The sequence below is a fragment of the Pristiophorus japonicus genome, chromosome 7, assembly GCF_044704955.1.
Source record: "Pristiophorus japonicus isolate sPriJap1 chromosome 7, sPriJap1.hap1, whole genome shotgun sequence".
Lineage (NCBI taxonomy): Eukaryota > Metazoa > Chordata > Chondrichthyes > Pristiophoridae > Pristiophorus > Pristiophorus japonicus.
This window is the reverse complement of record NC_091983.1, coordinates 241,401,658-241,414,670: the sequence shown is the minus strand read 5'-3', so window position 1 is coordinate 241,414,670 and position 13,013 is coordinate 241,401,658.

Genomic DNA, 13,013 nt, shown 5'->3' with positions numbered 1-13,013 from the left:
TTACACACCATGTAGATTGGCCTGTGTTTCTAACTGAACTGGGATACATGCTGCAACAGCTGAGTTGCTGTACAAACACTGGGATTTACGCCGTGACACAGACTAAGTTCCGGGAGCAGTGGAAGAATGTGCTGAAATATCCCTTTGTTGTAATTGTAAAATGCATTAAACGATAAGAAGCAGCAGAGACTTTACAGCCTCAGAACTCAATGCCACCAGATAATGGGGGGGAAATCCCGGTTGGGGGCTTCCTTCGGACAAATGCCTCCGACCGGAGGATATTTTACGTAAACCTTCGATTCCCATCCGAGACCTTCATTCCATGTGTAGCGTTAGGGAAATGGCCTTCCCCATACGTACAGTAAAGCTGGAGTCACATGGGCCTGAAGCACCAATCACGCTGCAGTATTCTCAGTGATAATAATGGCAACTCGCTTTTTCAGAGTTCCCAATATTATCAATGTGAATAAACACCTCAATATTGAAAAGCAACAGAATAAATTAAAAAACACCTCACACATTTAAAATTAATTGAAATTAAAGTCAGTTAAATGTTTTGTTAAAAAAATGTTTTGGAATTTTTTTAACATGTTTCAATAAGGTTTAAAATCAATGATCCTTGGTGGAAAGGGTTTTTACTGTAAAAATATGTATTTCAGTTTATTTTTGATCTGTTTTAGAACTCTTACACTGGTAAAAGTAATGTATCCACCTGCTTTTACCTGGTTTAAGAGTTTGAAGGACATTCTCTGGGCATGATTTGGGCAAATGACCCAATCTCACCCACACAAATGGTCTTCTCCCCGGGATGTGGAGAATCCATATGGAGAAATCTTTGACAGATCGGAAAAGCCGGTTTCCGGGGCATGTACACTTGGGCCTGACCTGGTGAGGCTGGAATTTAAGGCCCATTGTGTCCGAGTCACTCTCCCTCATGGTGAATATTATCACACTCACTCACACACTGTCTACACAGGGCTCCCTGGGCGGGGAGTGACAATCTGTCAGGATCCTCTGCAAGGTCAGCAGTGACCTGCAAAAGGATGGCACCCCCTAAAGTACCACCTAAAGTAGCTGGTCACCCGCCTGTACTAAGGTGGCGACATCCGTTGCCTAGACAATGGGGTAGTGTTCCTCAGGACCCCTCCCTGCCTCAAATATGGATGTTCTCACTCGCGCTCGGCACAGCACATACAGCTCTGGTACCCAGCACAAAGCTGGCGGCAGGATCTATTCCCATTGGCTGGTTGATGTCACTGACCTTCCCCTTCCCAGAAGTGAGGCCAGGTGAGTTACAGCGAGAGTCGAGGTCAGCAGCAGATAGAGGTTTGTTCACCAAAGCAGTGAGTGAGTGGCTAGGGGGAGCCACTCGGCCCGGCCCTGCACCAATCCCCACAACCCAGCATGGTAAGGAGGAGGTCCAACACCAGGTACGATGGCAGCTCCTGTCGGCCAGGCTTTCCATCAGTGCCTGAATCTGACTGCAAGAGACCTACGTCTGTCTTCACTAATCGCTTTCTCTTCACATATCTGTGGAAGCTTTTGCAGTAAATAGGAGCACGATTAGCCCATTGAGCCCCTCGAGCCTGCTCTGCCATGCAAGATCATGGCAGGTGGAGGCTTGTAATAAATGCACCGAAAGAATCCTGGGCGATTTTAACCTACATATTGATTGGACAAAGCAAATTGGCCAGCGTAGCCCCGAGGAAGAGTTCATAGAGTGTATCCTGGATGGTTTCCTTGAACAGCATATTGTGGATCCAACCAGCGAGCAGGCTATCTTAGATCTGGTACAGTGAAATGAATGACCATAACATGGTTCAATTTGAAATTCTGTTGGGCGGTGAGTAAGTTAGTTCTCAAACCAGTGTCCTAAGCTTAAATTATTGAGAAAACAAAGGTATGAGGGCAGATTTGACTAAAGTGGACTGGGAAAATAGATTAAAGTACGGGACGGTTGATGATCAGTGGCAGACATTTAAGGAGATATTTCTTAACTCGCAACTAAAATATATCGCAATGAGATGGAAAGACTGTAAGAGAAGGGACAACCATCCGTGCCTAACTGAGGAAATAAGGGATGGCATCACATTGAAAACAAGGGCCTGCAATGGGCCAAGATCAGTGGGAGACCAGAGGATTGGGAAACGTTTAAAAGCCAGCAAAGAACAAATACAAAATTGACAAAGAGAGGGAAGATAGAGTATGAAAGTAAACAAGCACGAAATATAAAAACACAGTAAGAGTTTCTACAGGTACATAACAAGGAAAAGAGTGGCTAAAGTAAATGTTCCTCCCCTGGAGGATGAGACTGGGGAATGGTCGAGACATTGAACAAATATATTGTATCCGTCTTCACGGTAGAAGCCACTGAAACACCCCAATAGTGGATAAGCAAGGAGCTTTCGGGAGGTTGGAACTTCATACAATCACTATCGCTAATGAAGTAGTACTCAGTAAAATAATGGGACTAAAGGCGTACAAGTCCCCTGTGTCATGTATTTAACCATCTTGTAATGATATAGTCATGTAACTGTAACTCATGTACACTGTACCTGTACCCTTGAAATGCACACCCTGACCACAGGGGGTGAACTTGCGGGAGACACTCCTCACCTGGGTTTCCAGGTATAAAAGGGGAGGTCCCACCCAGGGTCAGCACTCCTTGGTCCTGGGAATAAAGTGAAGGTCACAGAGTGACCGTGACTGATATATCCATGCCATGTGTGAGTTTGTAGTAAGGTGCAGAGACACTACACCCTGGACCTGACGCCTACATCTTCGGAGAAGTAGCGGCAGGAATAGTGGATGCTTTGGTTGTAATCGACCAAAATTCCCTGGATTCTGAGGCAGTCGCAGTGGATTGCAAAACCGCAAATATAACGCCCCTATTTAAAAAAGGATGCAGAACAAAAGCATTAATCATACTCCCTATATTCAAATCTAAATTGTTGATATATACCGCAAAAAGCAAGGGACCCAGTACTGAGCCCTGCAGAACCCCACTGGAAACATCCTTCCAGTCACAAAAACATCCATCAACCATTACCCTTTGCTTCCGACCTCCAAGCCAATTTTGGAGCCAACTTGCAATTATACATTCACCTGACTCCGACCGCAAGGGACCTACGTTTGTCTTCACTAATCTTTTTCTCTTCACATATCTATAGAAGCTTTTGCAGTCAGATTTTATGTTCCCGGAAAGCCTCTTCTCGTACTCTATTTTCATCCCTCTCAATTAAACCCTTTGTCCTCTGCTGAATCCTAAATTTCTCCCGTCCTCAGGTTTGCTGCTTTTTCTGGCCAATTTCTATGCCTCTTCCTTTGATTTAACACTATCCTTAATTTCCCTTGTTAGCCACGGTTGAGCCACCTTCCCCGTTTTATTTTTACTCCAGACAGTGTTGTACAATTGCAGAAGTTCATCCATGTGACCTTTAAATGTTTGCTATTGTCTATCCACTGTCAACCCTTTAAGTGTCATTTGCCAGTCTATTCTAGCCAATTCACGCCTCAAACCATCGAAGTTACCTTTCCTTAAGTTCAGCACCCTAGTTTCTGAATTAACTGTGTTACTCTCCATCCTAATAAAGAATTCGGCCATATTATGGTCACTATTCCCCAAGGGGCCTCCCACAACAAGACTGCTAATTAGTCCTTTTCATTACACATCACCCAGTCTAGGATGGCCAGCTCTCTAGTTGGTTCCTCGACATATTGGTCTAGAAAACCATCCCTAATACACTCCAGGAAATCCTCCTCCACCGCATTGCTACCAGTTTGGTTAGCCCAATCAATATGTAGATTAAAGTCACCCATGATAACTGCTGTACCTTTATTGCATGCATCACTAATTTCTTGCTTGATGCTGTCCCCAACCTTACTACGACTGTTTGGTGGTCTGTACACAACTCCCACTAGCGTGTTCTGCCCTTTAGTATTCTGCAGCTCCACCCATACCGATTCCACATCATCCAAGCTAATGTCCCTCCTTACTATTGCATTAATTTCCTCTTTAACCAGCAATTCCACCCACCTCGTTTTACTTTCTGTCTATCCTTCCCAAAATGTTAAATACCCCTGGATGTTGAGTTCCCAGCCTTGGTCACCCTGGAGCCATGTCTCTGTGATGCCAATGACATCATACCCGTTAACTGCTATCTGCGTAGTTAATTCATCCACTTTATTCCGAATACTCCTCGCATTGAGACACAGAGCCTTCAGGCTTGTCTTTGTAACACACTTTGTCCTTTTAGAGTTTTGCAGCAATGTGGCCCTTTTTGCTTTTTGACTTGGGTTTCTCTGCCCTCCACTTTTACTTTTCTTCTTTTTATCTTTTGCTTCTTGCCCCATTCTACTTCCCTCTCTCTCCCTGCATAGGTTCCCATCCCCCTGCCATATTAGTTTAACTCCTCCCCAACAGCACGAGCAAACACTCCCCCGAGGATATTGGTTCCGGTCCTGCCCAGGTGCAGACCGTCCGGTTTGTACTGGTCCCACCTCCCCCAGAACCGGTTCCAGTGTCCCAGGAATTTGAATCCCTCCCTGCTGCACCAATGCTCAAGCCACGTATTCATCTGAGCTATCCTGCGATTCCTAATCTGACCAGCACGTGGCACTGGTAGCAATCCAAAGGAAAGAAGTAATCTGGATACTGCTATAGAGGAGGAGTGTAATATTCAGAGGAAATAAATATACTGAGAGAGGAAGTATTAAAGAGGTTAGCAGGTTTGAAAGTAGATAAGTCCCCAGGCCCGGATGAAATGCATCCCAACAAATTAATAGAGGAAATAGCCGAGACCTTGACCATCATTTTCCAGTCCTCTTTGGATCTGGGCAAGGTGCCGGAGGATTGGAGGACTGCTAATGTAGTACCCTTGTTTAATAAGGGACAAAAGTTATAGGCCGAGTAATTACAGGCCTGTCAGCCTAACGTCAGAGGTGGGAAAACTATTGGAAAAATCCTAAAAGGCAGGATAAATCTGCATTTGAATAGGCAAGGATTGATTAGGGACAGTCAGCACGGATTTGTTAAGGGAAGATCATGTTTGACTAACCTGATTGACTTTTTTGAGGCAGTAAACAAGAGGGTCGATGAGGGTAGTGCGTACGATGTAATATATATGGACTTTAGCAAGGCTTTTGATAAGGTCCCACATGGTAGACTGGACATGAAGGTTAAAGCCCATGGGATACAGGGCAAAGTGGCAAGTTGGATCCAAAATTGGCTTGGAGGCAGGAAGCAAAGGGTAATGGTTGATGGATGTTTTTGTGACTGTAAGGATGTTTCCAGTGGGGTTCTGCAAGGCTCTGTACTGATTCCCTTGCTTTTTGTGGCATATATCAATGATTTAGATTTGAATATAGGGAGTAGGATTAAGAAGTTTGCAGACAATGCTAAAATTGGCTGTGTGGTTGATAATGAAGAGGAAAGTCATGGGCTGCAGGAGGATATCAATCTACTGGTCAGGTGGGCAGAGCAGTGGCAAATGGAATTTAATTCAGAGAAGTGTGAGAAAGGTGGAAACATCGAAATTAGTTGCAGGAGTAGGCCATTAGGCCCTTCGAGCCTGCACCGCCATTCAATAAGATCATGGCTGATCATTCCCTCACTACCCCACCCCTGCTTTCTCTGCATACCCCTTGCTCCCTTTGGCCGTAAGGGCCCCATCCAACTCCCTTTTGAATATATCAAACGAACTGACTTCAACAACTTTCTGCGGTCGAGAATTCCACAGGTTCACCACTCTCTGAGTGAAGAAGTTTCTCCTCATCTCGGTCCTAAATGGCTTACCCCTTATCCTTAGACTGTGACCACTGGTTCTGGAACTCCCCAGCAATGGGAACATTCTTCCCGCATCTAACCTGTCTAATCTCGTCAGAATTTAAAATGTTTCTATGAGATCCCCTGTCATTCTTCTAAACTCCAGTGGATACAAGCCCAATTGATCCAGTCTCTCCACATATGTCAGTCCTGCCATCCCAGGAATCAGTCTGATGAACCTTTGCTGTACTCGTTCAATAGCAAGAACATCCTTCCTCAGATCAGGAGACCAAAACTGAACACAATATTCCAGGTGTGGCCTCACCAATGTTCTATACAACTGCAGTCAGACCTCCCTGCTCCTATACACAAATCCTCTAACTATGAAGCCAACATGCCATTTGCCGCCTTCACCGCCTGCTGTACCTGCATGGCCAACCTTCAGTGACTGATGTACCATGACACCCAGGTCTCGTTGCACCTCCCCTTTTCCTAATCTGTCACCATTCAGATAATATTCTGTCTTACAGTTTTTGCCCCCAAAATGGATAACCTCACATTTATCCACATTATACTGCACCTGCCATGCATTTGCCCACTCACCTAACCTGTCCAAGTCAACCTGCAGCCTCTTAGCATCCTCGTCACAGCTCACACCACCTCCCATCTTAGTGTTATCTGCAATCTTGGAGATATTACACTCAATTCCTCCATCTAAATTATTGATGTATATTGTAAATAGCTGGGGTCCCAGCACTGAGCCCTGCGGCACCCCACTAGTCACTGCCTGCCATTCTGAAAAGGACCCGTTTACCCTGACTCTCTGCTTCCTGTCTGCCAACCAGTTCTCTATCCACGTCAGTACATTACCCCCAATACCATGTGCTTTAATTTTGCACACTAATCTCTTGTGTGGAACTTGTCAAAAGCCTTTTGAAAGACCAAATACACCACATCCACTGGTTCTCCCTTGTCCACTCTACTAGTTACATTCTCAAAAAATTCTAGAAGATTTGTTGAGCATGATTTCCCTTTCATAAATCCATGCTGACTTGGACCGATCCTATCACTGCTTTCCAAATGGGCTGCTATTTCATTTTTAATAATTGATTCCAACATTTACCCCACCACCGATGTCAGGCTAACCGGTTTATAATTACCAGTTTTCTCTCTCCCTCCAGTCCATAGGAACGAATCCAGAGTTAATAGAATGTTGGGAAATGATCACCAATGCACCTACGAATTCTAGGACCACTTCCTTAAGTACTCTGGGATGCAGCCTGTCAGGCCCTGGGGAATTATCGGCCTTCAATCCCATCAATTTCATGAACATAATTTCCTGTCCTGGCTAATAAAGATTTCCTTCAGTTCCTCCTTTTCACTAGACCCTCGAACCCCTAGTATTTCCGGAAGGTTATATGTCTTCCTTAGTGAAGACAGATCCAAAGTATTTGTTCAATTGGTCTGCCATTTCTTTGTTCCCTATTATAAATTCACCTGATTCTGACTGCAAAGAACCAATGTTGGTTTTCACTAATCTTTATCTCTTCACATATCTATAGAAGCTTTTGCAGTCAGTTTTTATGCTCCCTGCAAGCTTCCTCTCATACTCTATTTTTCCCTCCTAATTAGACAATTTGTCCTCCTCTGCTGAATTCTAAATTTCTCCCAGTCCTCAGGTTTGCTGCTTTTTCTGGCCAATTTATAAACCTCTTCCTTGGAGATTAACACTATCCCTAATTTCCCTTGTTAGCCACGGTTGAGCTACCTTCCCTGTTTTATTTTTACTCCAGACAGGAATGTGCAATTGTTGAAGTTCATCCATGTAATCTATAAATGTCTGCCATTGCCTATCCACTGTCAACCCTTTAAGTATAATTTGCCAGTCTATCCAAGCCAATCATCGAAGTTACCTTTCCTTAAGTTCAGGACCCTAGTCTCTGAATTAGCGATGTCACTCTCCATCTTAATAAAAAATTCTACCATATTATGGTCACTCTTCCCCAAGAGGCCTCGCACAACAAGATTGCTAATTCATCCTCTCTCATTACACATCACCCAGTCTAGGATGACCAGCTCTCTCGTTGGTTCCTCGACATATTGGTCTAGAAAACCATCCCTTATGCATTCCAGGAAATCCTCTTCCACCGCATTGCTACCAGCTTAGTGTGCTCAATGTATATGTAGATTAAAGTCGCATGATAACTGCTGTACCTTTATTGCACGCATCCCTAATTTCCTGTTTGATGCCATCCCCAACCTCACTACTATTGTTTGGTGGTCTGTACATAACTGCCATGAGCATTTTCTGCCCTTTGGTATTCCGCAGCTCTACCCATACCGGTTCCACATCATCCAGGCTAATGTCCCTTCTTACTATTGCGTTAATTTCCTCTTTAACCAGCAACGCTACCCTGCCTCCTTTTCCTTTCTGTCTAACCTTCCTGAATGCTGAATACCCCTGGATGTTGAGTTCCCAGCCTTGGTCACCTTGGAGCCATGTCTCCATAATCCCAATTATATCATAATCGTTAATAGCTGTGTGTGCAGTTAATTCATCCACCTTATTACGAATACTCCTCGCATTGAGGCACAGAGCCTTCAGGCTTGTCTTTTTAACACCCTTTGTCCCTTTAGACTATTTCTGCAATGTCGCCACTTTAGATTTTTGCCTTGGGTTCCTCTGCCCTCCAATATTACTACTCTCCTTTCCATCTTTTGCTTCTGCCCCCATTTTATTTCCCTCTGTCTCCCTGCATTGGTTCCCATCCCCCTGCCATATTAGTTTAACTCCTCCCCAACAGCACCAGCCAACACTCCCCCTCGGACATTGGCTCCAGTCCTGCCCAGGTGCAGACCGTCCGGTTTGTACTGGTCCCACCTCCCCCAGAACCGGTTCCAATGCCCCAGGAATTTGAATCCCTCCTTGCTGCACCACTGCTCAAGCCACGTATTCATCTGAGCTATCCTGCGATTCCTACTCTGACTATCACGTGGCACTGGTAGCAATCCTGAGATTACCACCTTTGAGGTCCTACTTTTTAATTTAACTCCTGGCTCCCTAAATTCAGCTTGTAGGACCTCATCCCGCTTTTTACCTTTATCGTTGGTACCTGTATGTACCACGACAACTGGCTGTTCACACTCCCCCTCCAGTATGCCTACAGCTGCTCCGAGACATCCTTGACCCTTGCACCAGGGAGGCAACATACCATCCTCGAGTCTCGGTTGCGACCGCAGAAACATCTTTCTATCCCCCTTTGATGCATTTTGTGAATGCTAATAAAGAAAGGTAATGTATACACATTAAGCGGCAGTTCATGTAGATGAACAAAGGGACCTTGGAGTGCTTGTCCACAGATCCCTGAAAGTAGCAGGCCAGGTGGATAAGGTGGTTAAGAAGGCATACGGAATGCTTGCCTTTATTGGCCGAGGTATAGAATATAAGAGCAGGGAGGTTATGCTTAAATTGTATAATACTTTGGTTAGGCCACAGCTGGAGTACTGCGTGCAGTTCTGGTTGCCATATTGCAGGAAGGATTTGATTGTACCTGAGAGGGTGCAGAGGAGATTTACTGGGATGTTGCCTGGAATGGAGAATCTTAGTTATGAGGACAGATTGGATAGGCTGGGTTTGTTCTCATTGGAACAGAGGAGGTTAAGGGGAGACCTCATAGAGGTGTACAAAATATTGAGGGGCCTGGACATAGTGGATAGTAAGGGTCTATTTCCATTGGTGGAGGGGTCTATTACGAGGCGGCATAGTTTTAAGGTGGTTGGTGGTAGGTTTAGAGGGGATTTGAGGGAGGCTTCTTTATGCAGAGGGTTGTGGGGATCTGGAACTCGCTGCCTGGAAGAGTGGTGGATGCAGAAACCCTCACCACTTTTAAGAGATGGTTGGATGGGCACTTAAAGTGCAGTAACCTGCAGGGTTACAGACCTAGAGCTGGTAATTGGGATTAGACTGGATGACCTTTTGTTGGACGGAGCAGATATAATGGTAAGTACTACAGGGAATAGAATACGGCCAGGGTGATCTCCTGGACTAGTGTCAATCACCTGGATGGGTTGGAGAGGAATTTTCCCAGATTTTCTCTCCCTAAATTGGCCTGGGTTTTTATCTGGTTTTTGCCTCTCCCAGGGGATCACATGGCTCCGGTTGGGGTGGAGTGTAGAATGTTTCAGTATAAGGGGTGTCACAGTTGTGTGGGGCGGACTGGTTGGGCTGGGTGCTCTTTGCCTTTCCGTCATTGTTCATAGGTTTATATATAACCTTCAGGGCTGCTGACCGAGGGCCGTGCGGCTCTTTGTCGGCCGGTGAGGACACGATGGGATGGAATGGCCTCCTTCTGTGCTGTAAATTTCTATGTTTCTATGTTGCTATGGAATTTAGGGTGAGAAGGGTGGACCCTGCAAGGGAACAGACTCTCTGGCTCCCAGGACAAATTGATCAAAGTGAGTGTTACCCATGGGAGCCAGCGCCAGATCCAGTCAATAAAGCGAACCATCTTGCCAGCTTCTGACTGGGGATTGCCGTTGGACTCAGCTATTGACTGGGTGAAGTCTCTGAGCCACACACCAGGCAGGTCCCAGAGACAATCCCCAGTCTGCACATACAAATGTACACAAAGACTGTCAGTAGATAAAGTCTGTCAGACAGAATAACCTAGCATGTTCCTGTCCCACCTCCCAGTAACACTATCTCTCGGAACATACAAAGAAACGTGGCCAATTCAGGAAAAGCCTCCGGGCAATTGCTCTCCAACTGCCTGAGGCTCCAGGGAGAGCACTGTTGCTCCGGGAACATCACAATCTAAAGTGTCCACTCACTCCCTGTAACTGGCAATGTCCTCTCAGAAACGTTTCAACTTCCCCTTTTAAAGGTCCGTAGTGAGCCCACACTCACCATATGAGCTCACACTCACTCTGAGTTCATGACCCTCCTGTCCTCCCTCAATCACTCCCTCCATGTAAATTCCTCAACCCATATTCACAGACACCTCCTTGGCCTTGCAATCTCTCGTTGCCTTGTTACTCCAACAGTGTCAATTACAGATGGGACCATCTCTGACCATTTCCGTGTATCGCTCTAGACCCACATGCCCCTTTCCCCAAGACAAACCTACTCCTTTCTGTATCTGCCCCTGGAATAAAACTCTCCCCAAACTCTCTTACAACTGCACTTATCAACTCAAAACGGTCCAACCTTTCGCCCTCTTTTAACAATGGCATTTCTGCAGTCACCGATCTGCTCAACCAGACCCTCACCACCACCTTTCATTCCCTCGTCCCTATTAAAAATAATACGCTCTCCAAAGCTTGCTGTTACCCCTGGTACAACCCTCATCCCACTGCCCCGCTCTCTCCACATAGCCCTGTATCAATCCCCAAACTAATCCCACTGCCCCGCACTCTCCCCATAGCCCTGTATCAATCCCAAACTAATCCCACTGCCCTGCTCTTTCCCCATAGCCCTGTATCAATCCCCAAACTAATCCCACTGCCCCACACTCTCCCCATAGCCCTGTATCAATCCCAAACTAATTCCACTGCCCCACTCTCTCCCCAAAGCCCTGTATCAATCCCCAAACTAATCCCACTGCCCCGCTCTCTCCCCATCGCCTTGTATCAATCTCAAACTAAACCCACTGCCCCACACTCTCCCCATAGCCCTGTATCAATCCCAAACTATTCCCACTGCCCCACTCTCTCCCCAAAGCCCTGTATCAATCCCAAACTAATCCCACTGCCCTGCTCTCTCCCCATAGCCCTGTATCAATCCCAAACTAATCCCACTGCCCCACTCTCTGCCCATAGCCCTGTATCAATCCCAAACTAATCCCACTGCCCTGCTCTCTCCCCATAGCCCTGTATCAATCCCAAACTAATCCCACTGCCATACTCTCTCCCCATAGCCCTGTATCAATCCCAAAATAATCCCACTGCCCTGCTCTCTCCCCATAGCCCTGTATCAATCCCAAACTAATCCCACTGCCCCACCCTCTCCCCATAGCCCTGTATCAATCCCAAACTAATCCTACTGCCCCACCCTCTCCCCATAGCCCTGTATCAATCCCAAACGAATCCCACTGCCCCACTCTCAGCCCATAGCCCTGTATCAATCCCAAAACTAATCCCACTGCCCCACTCTCTCCCCATAGCCCTGTATCAATCCCCAAACTAATCCCACTGCCCCACTCTCTCCCCATAGCCCTGTATCAATCCAAAACTATTCCCACTGCCCCACTCTCTGCCCATAGCCCTGTATCAATCCCAAAACTAATCCCACTGCCCCACTCTCTGCCCATAGCCCTGTATCAATCCCAAACTAATCTCACTGCCCCACTCTCTGCCCATAGCCCTGTATGAATCCCAAACTAATCCCACTGCCCCACTCTCTCCCCATAGCCCTGTATCAATCCCAAACTAATCCCACTGCCCTGGTCTCTCCCCGCAGCTCTCTGTCGTTTCACAGATACTCTCAGAGTGAGATGGGTCTTCGAGACACCAGCCAGTGTACAGATGCAGTATATTGTAGATAAATGTGAGGTTATCCACTTTGGTTGCAAAAACAGGAAGGCAGAATATTATCTCAAGTTGACAGATTAGGAAAAGTGGAGGTGCAACGAGACCTGGGTGTCATGGTACATCAGTCATTGAAAGTTGGCATGCAGGTACAGCAGGCTGTGAAGAAGGCTTATTGGCATATTGGCCTTCATAGCGAGAGGATTTGAGTATAGGATCAGGGCGGTCATACTGCAGTTGTACAGAACCTTGGTGAGGCCTCACCTTGAATACTGTGTACAGCTTTGCTCTCCTAATCTGAGGAAGGACATGCTTGCTATTAGAAACATCGAAACATGGAAAATAGGTGCAGAAGTAGGCCATTCGGCCCTTCGAGCCTGCACCGCCATTCAATGAGTTCATGGCTGAACATGCAACTTCAGTATCCTATTCCTGCTTTCTCACCATACCCCTTGATCCCCCGAGTAGTAAGGACTGCATTTAACTCCTTTTTGAATACATTTAGTGAATTGGCCTCAACAACTTTCTGTGGTAGAGAATTCCACAGGTTCACCACTCTCTGGGTGAAGAAGTTTCTCCTCATCTCGGTCCTAAATGGCTTACCCCTTATCCTTAGACTGTGACCCCTGTTTCTGGACTTCCCCAACATTGGGAACATTCTTCCTGTATCTAACCTGTCAGAATTTTAAATATTTCTATGAGATCCTCTCTCATTCTTCTTAAC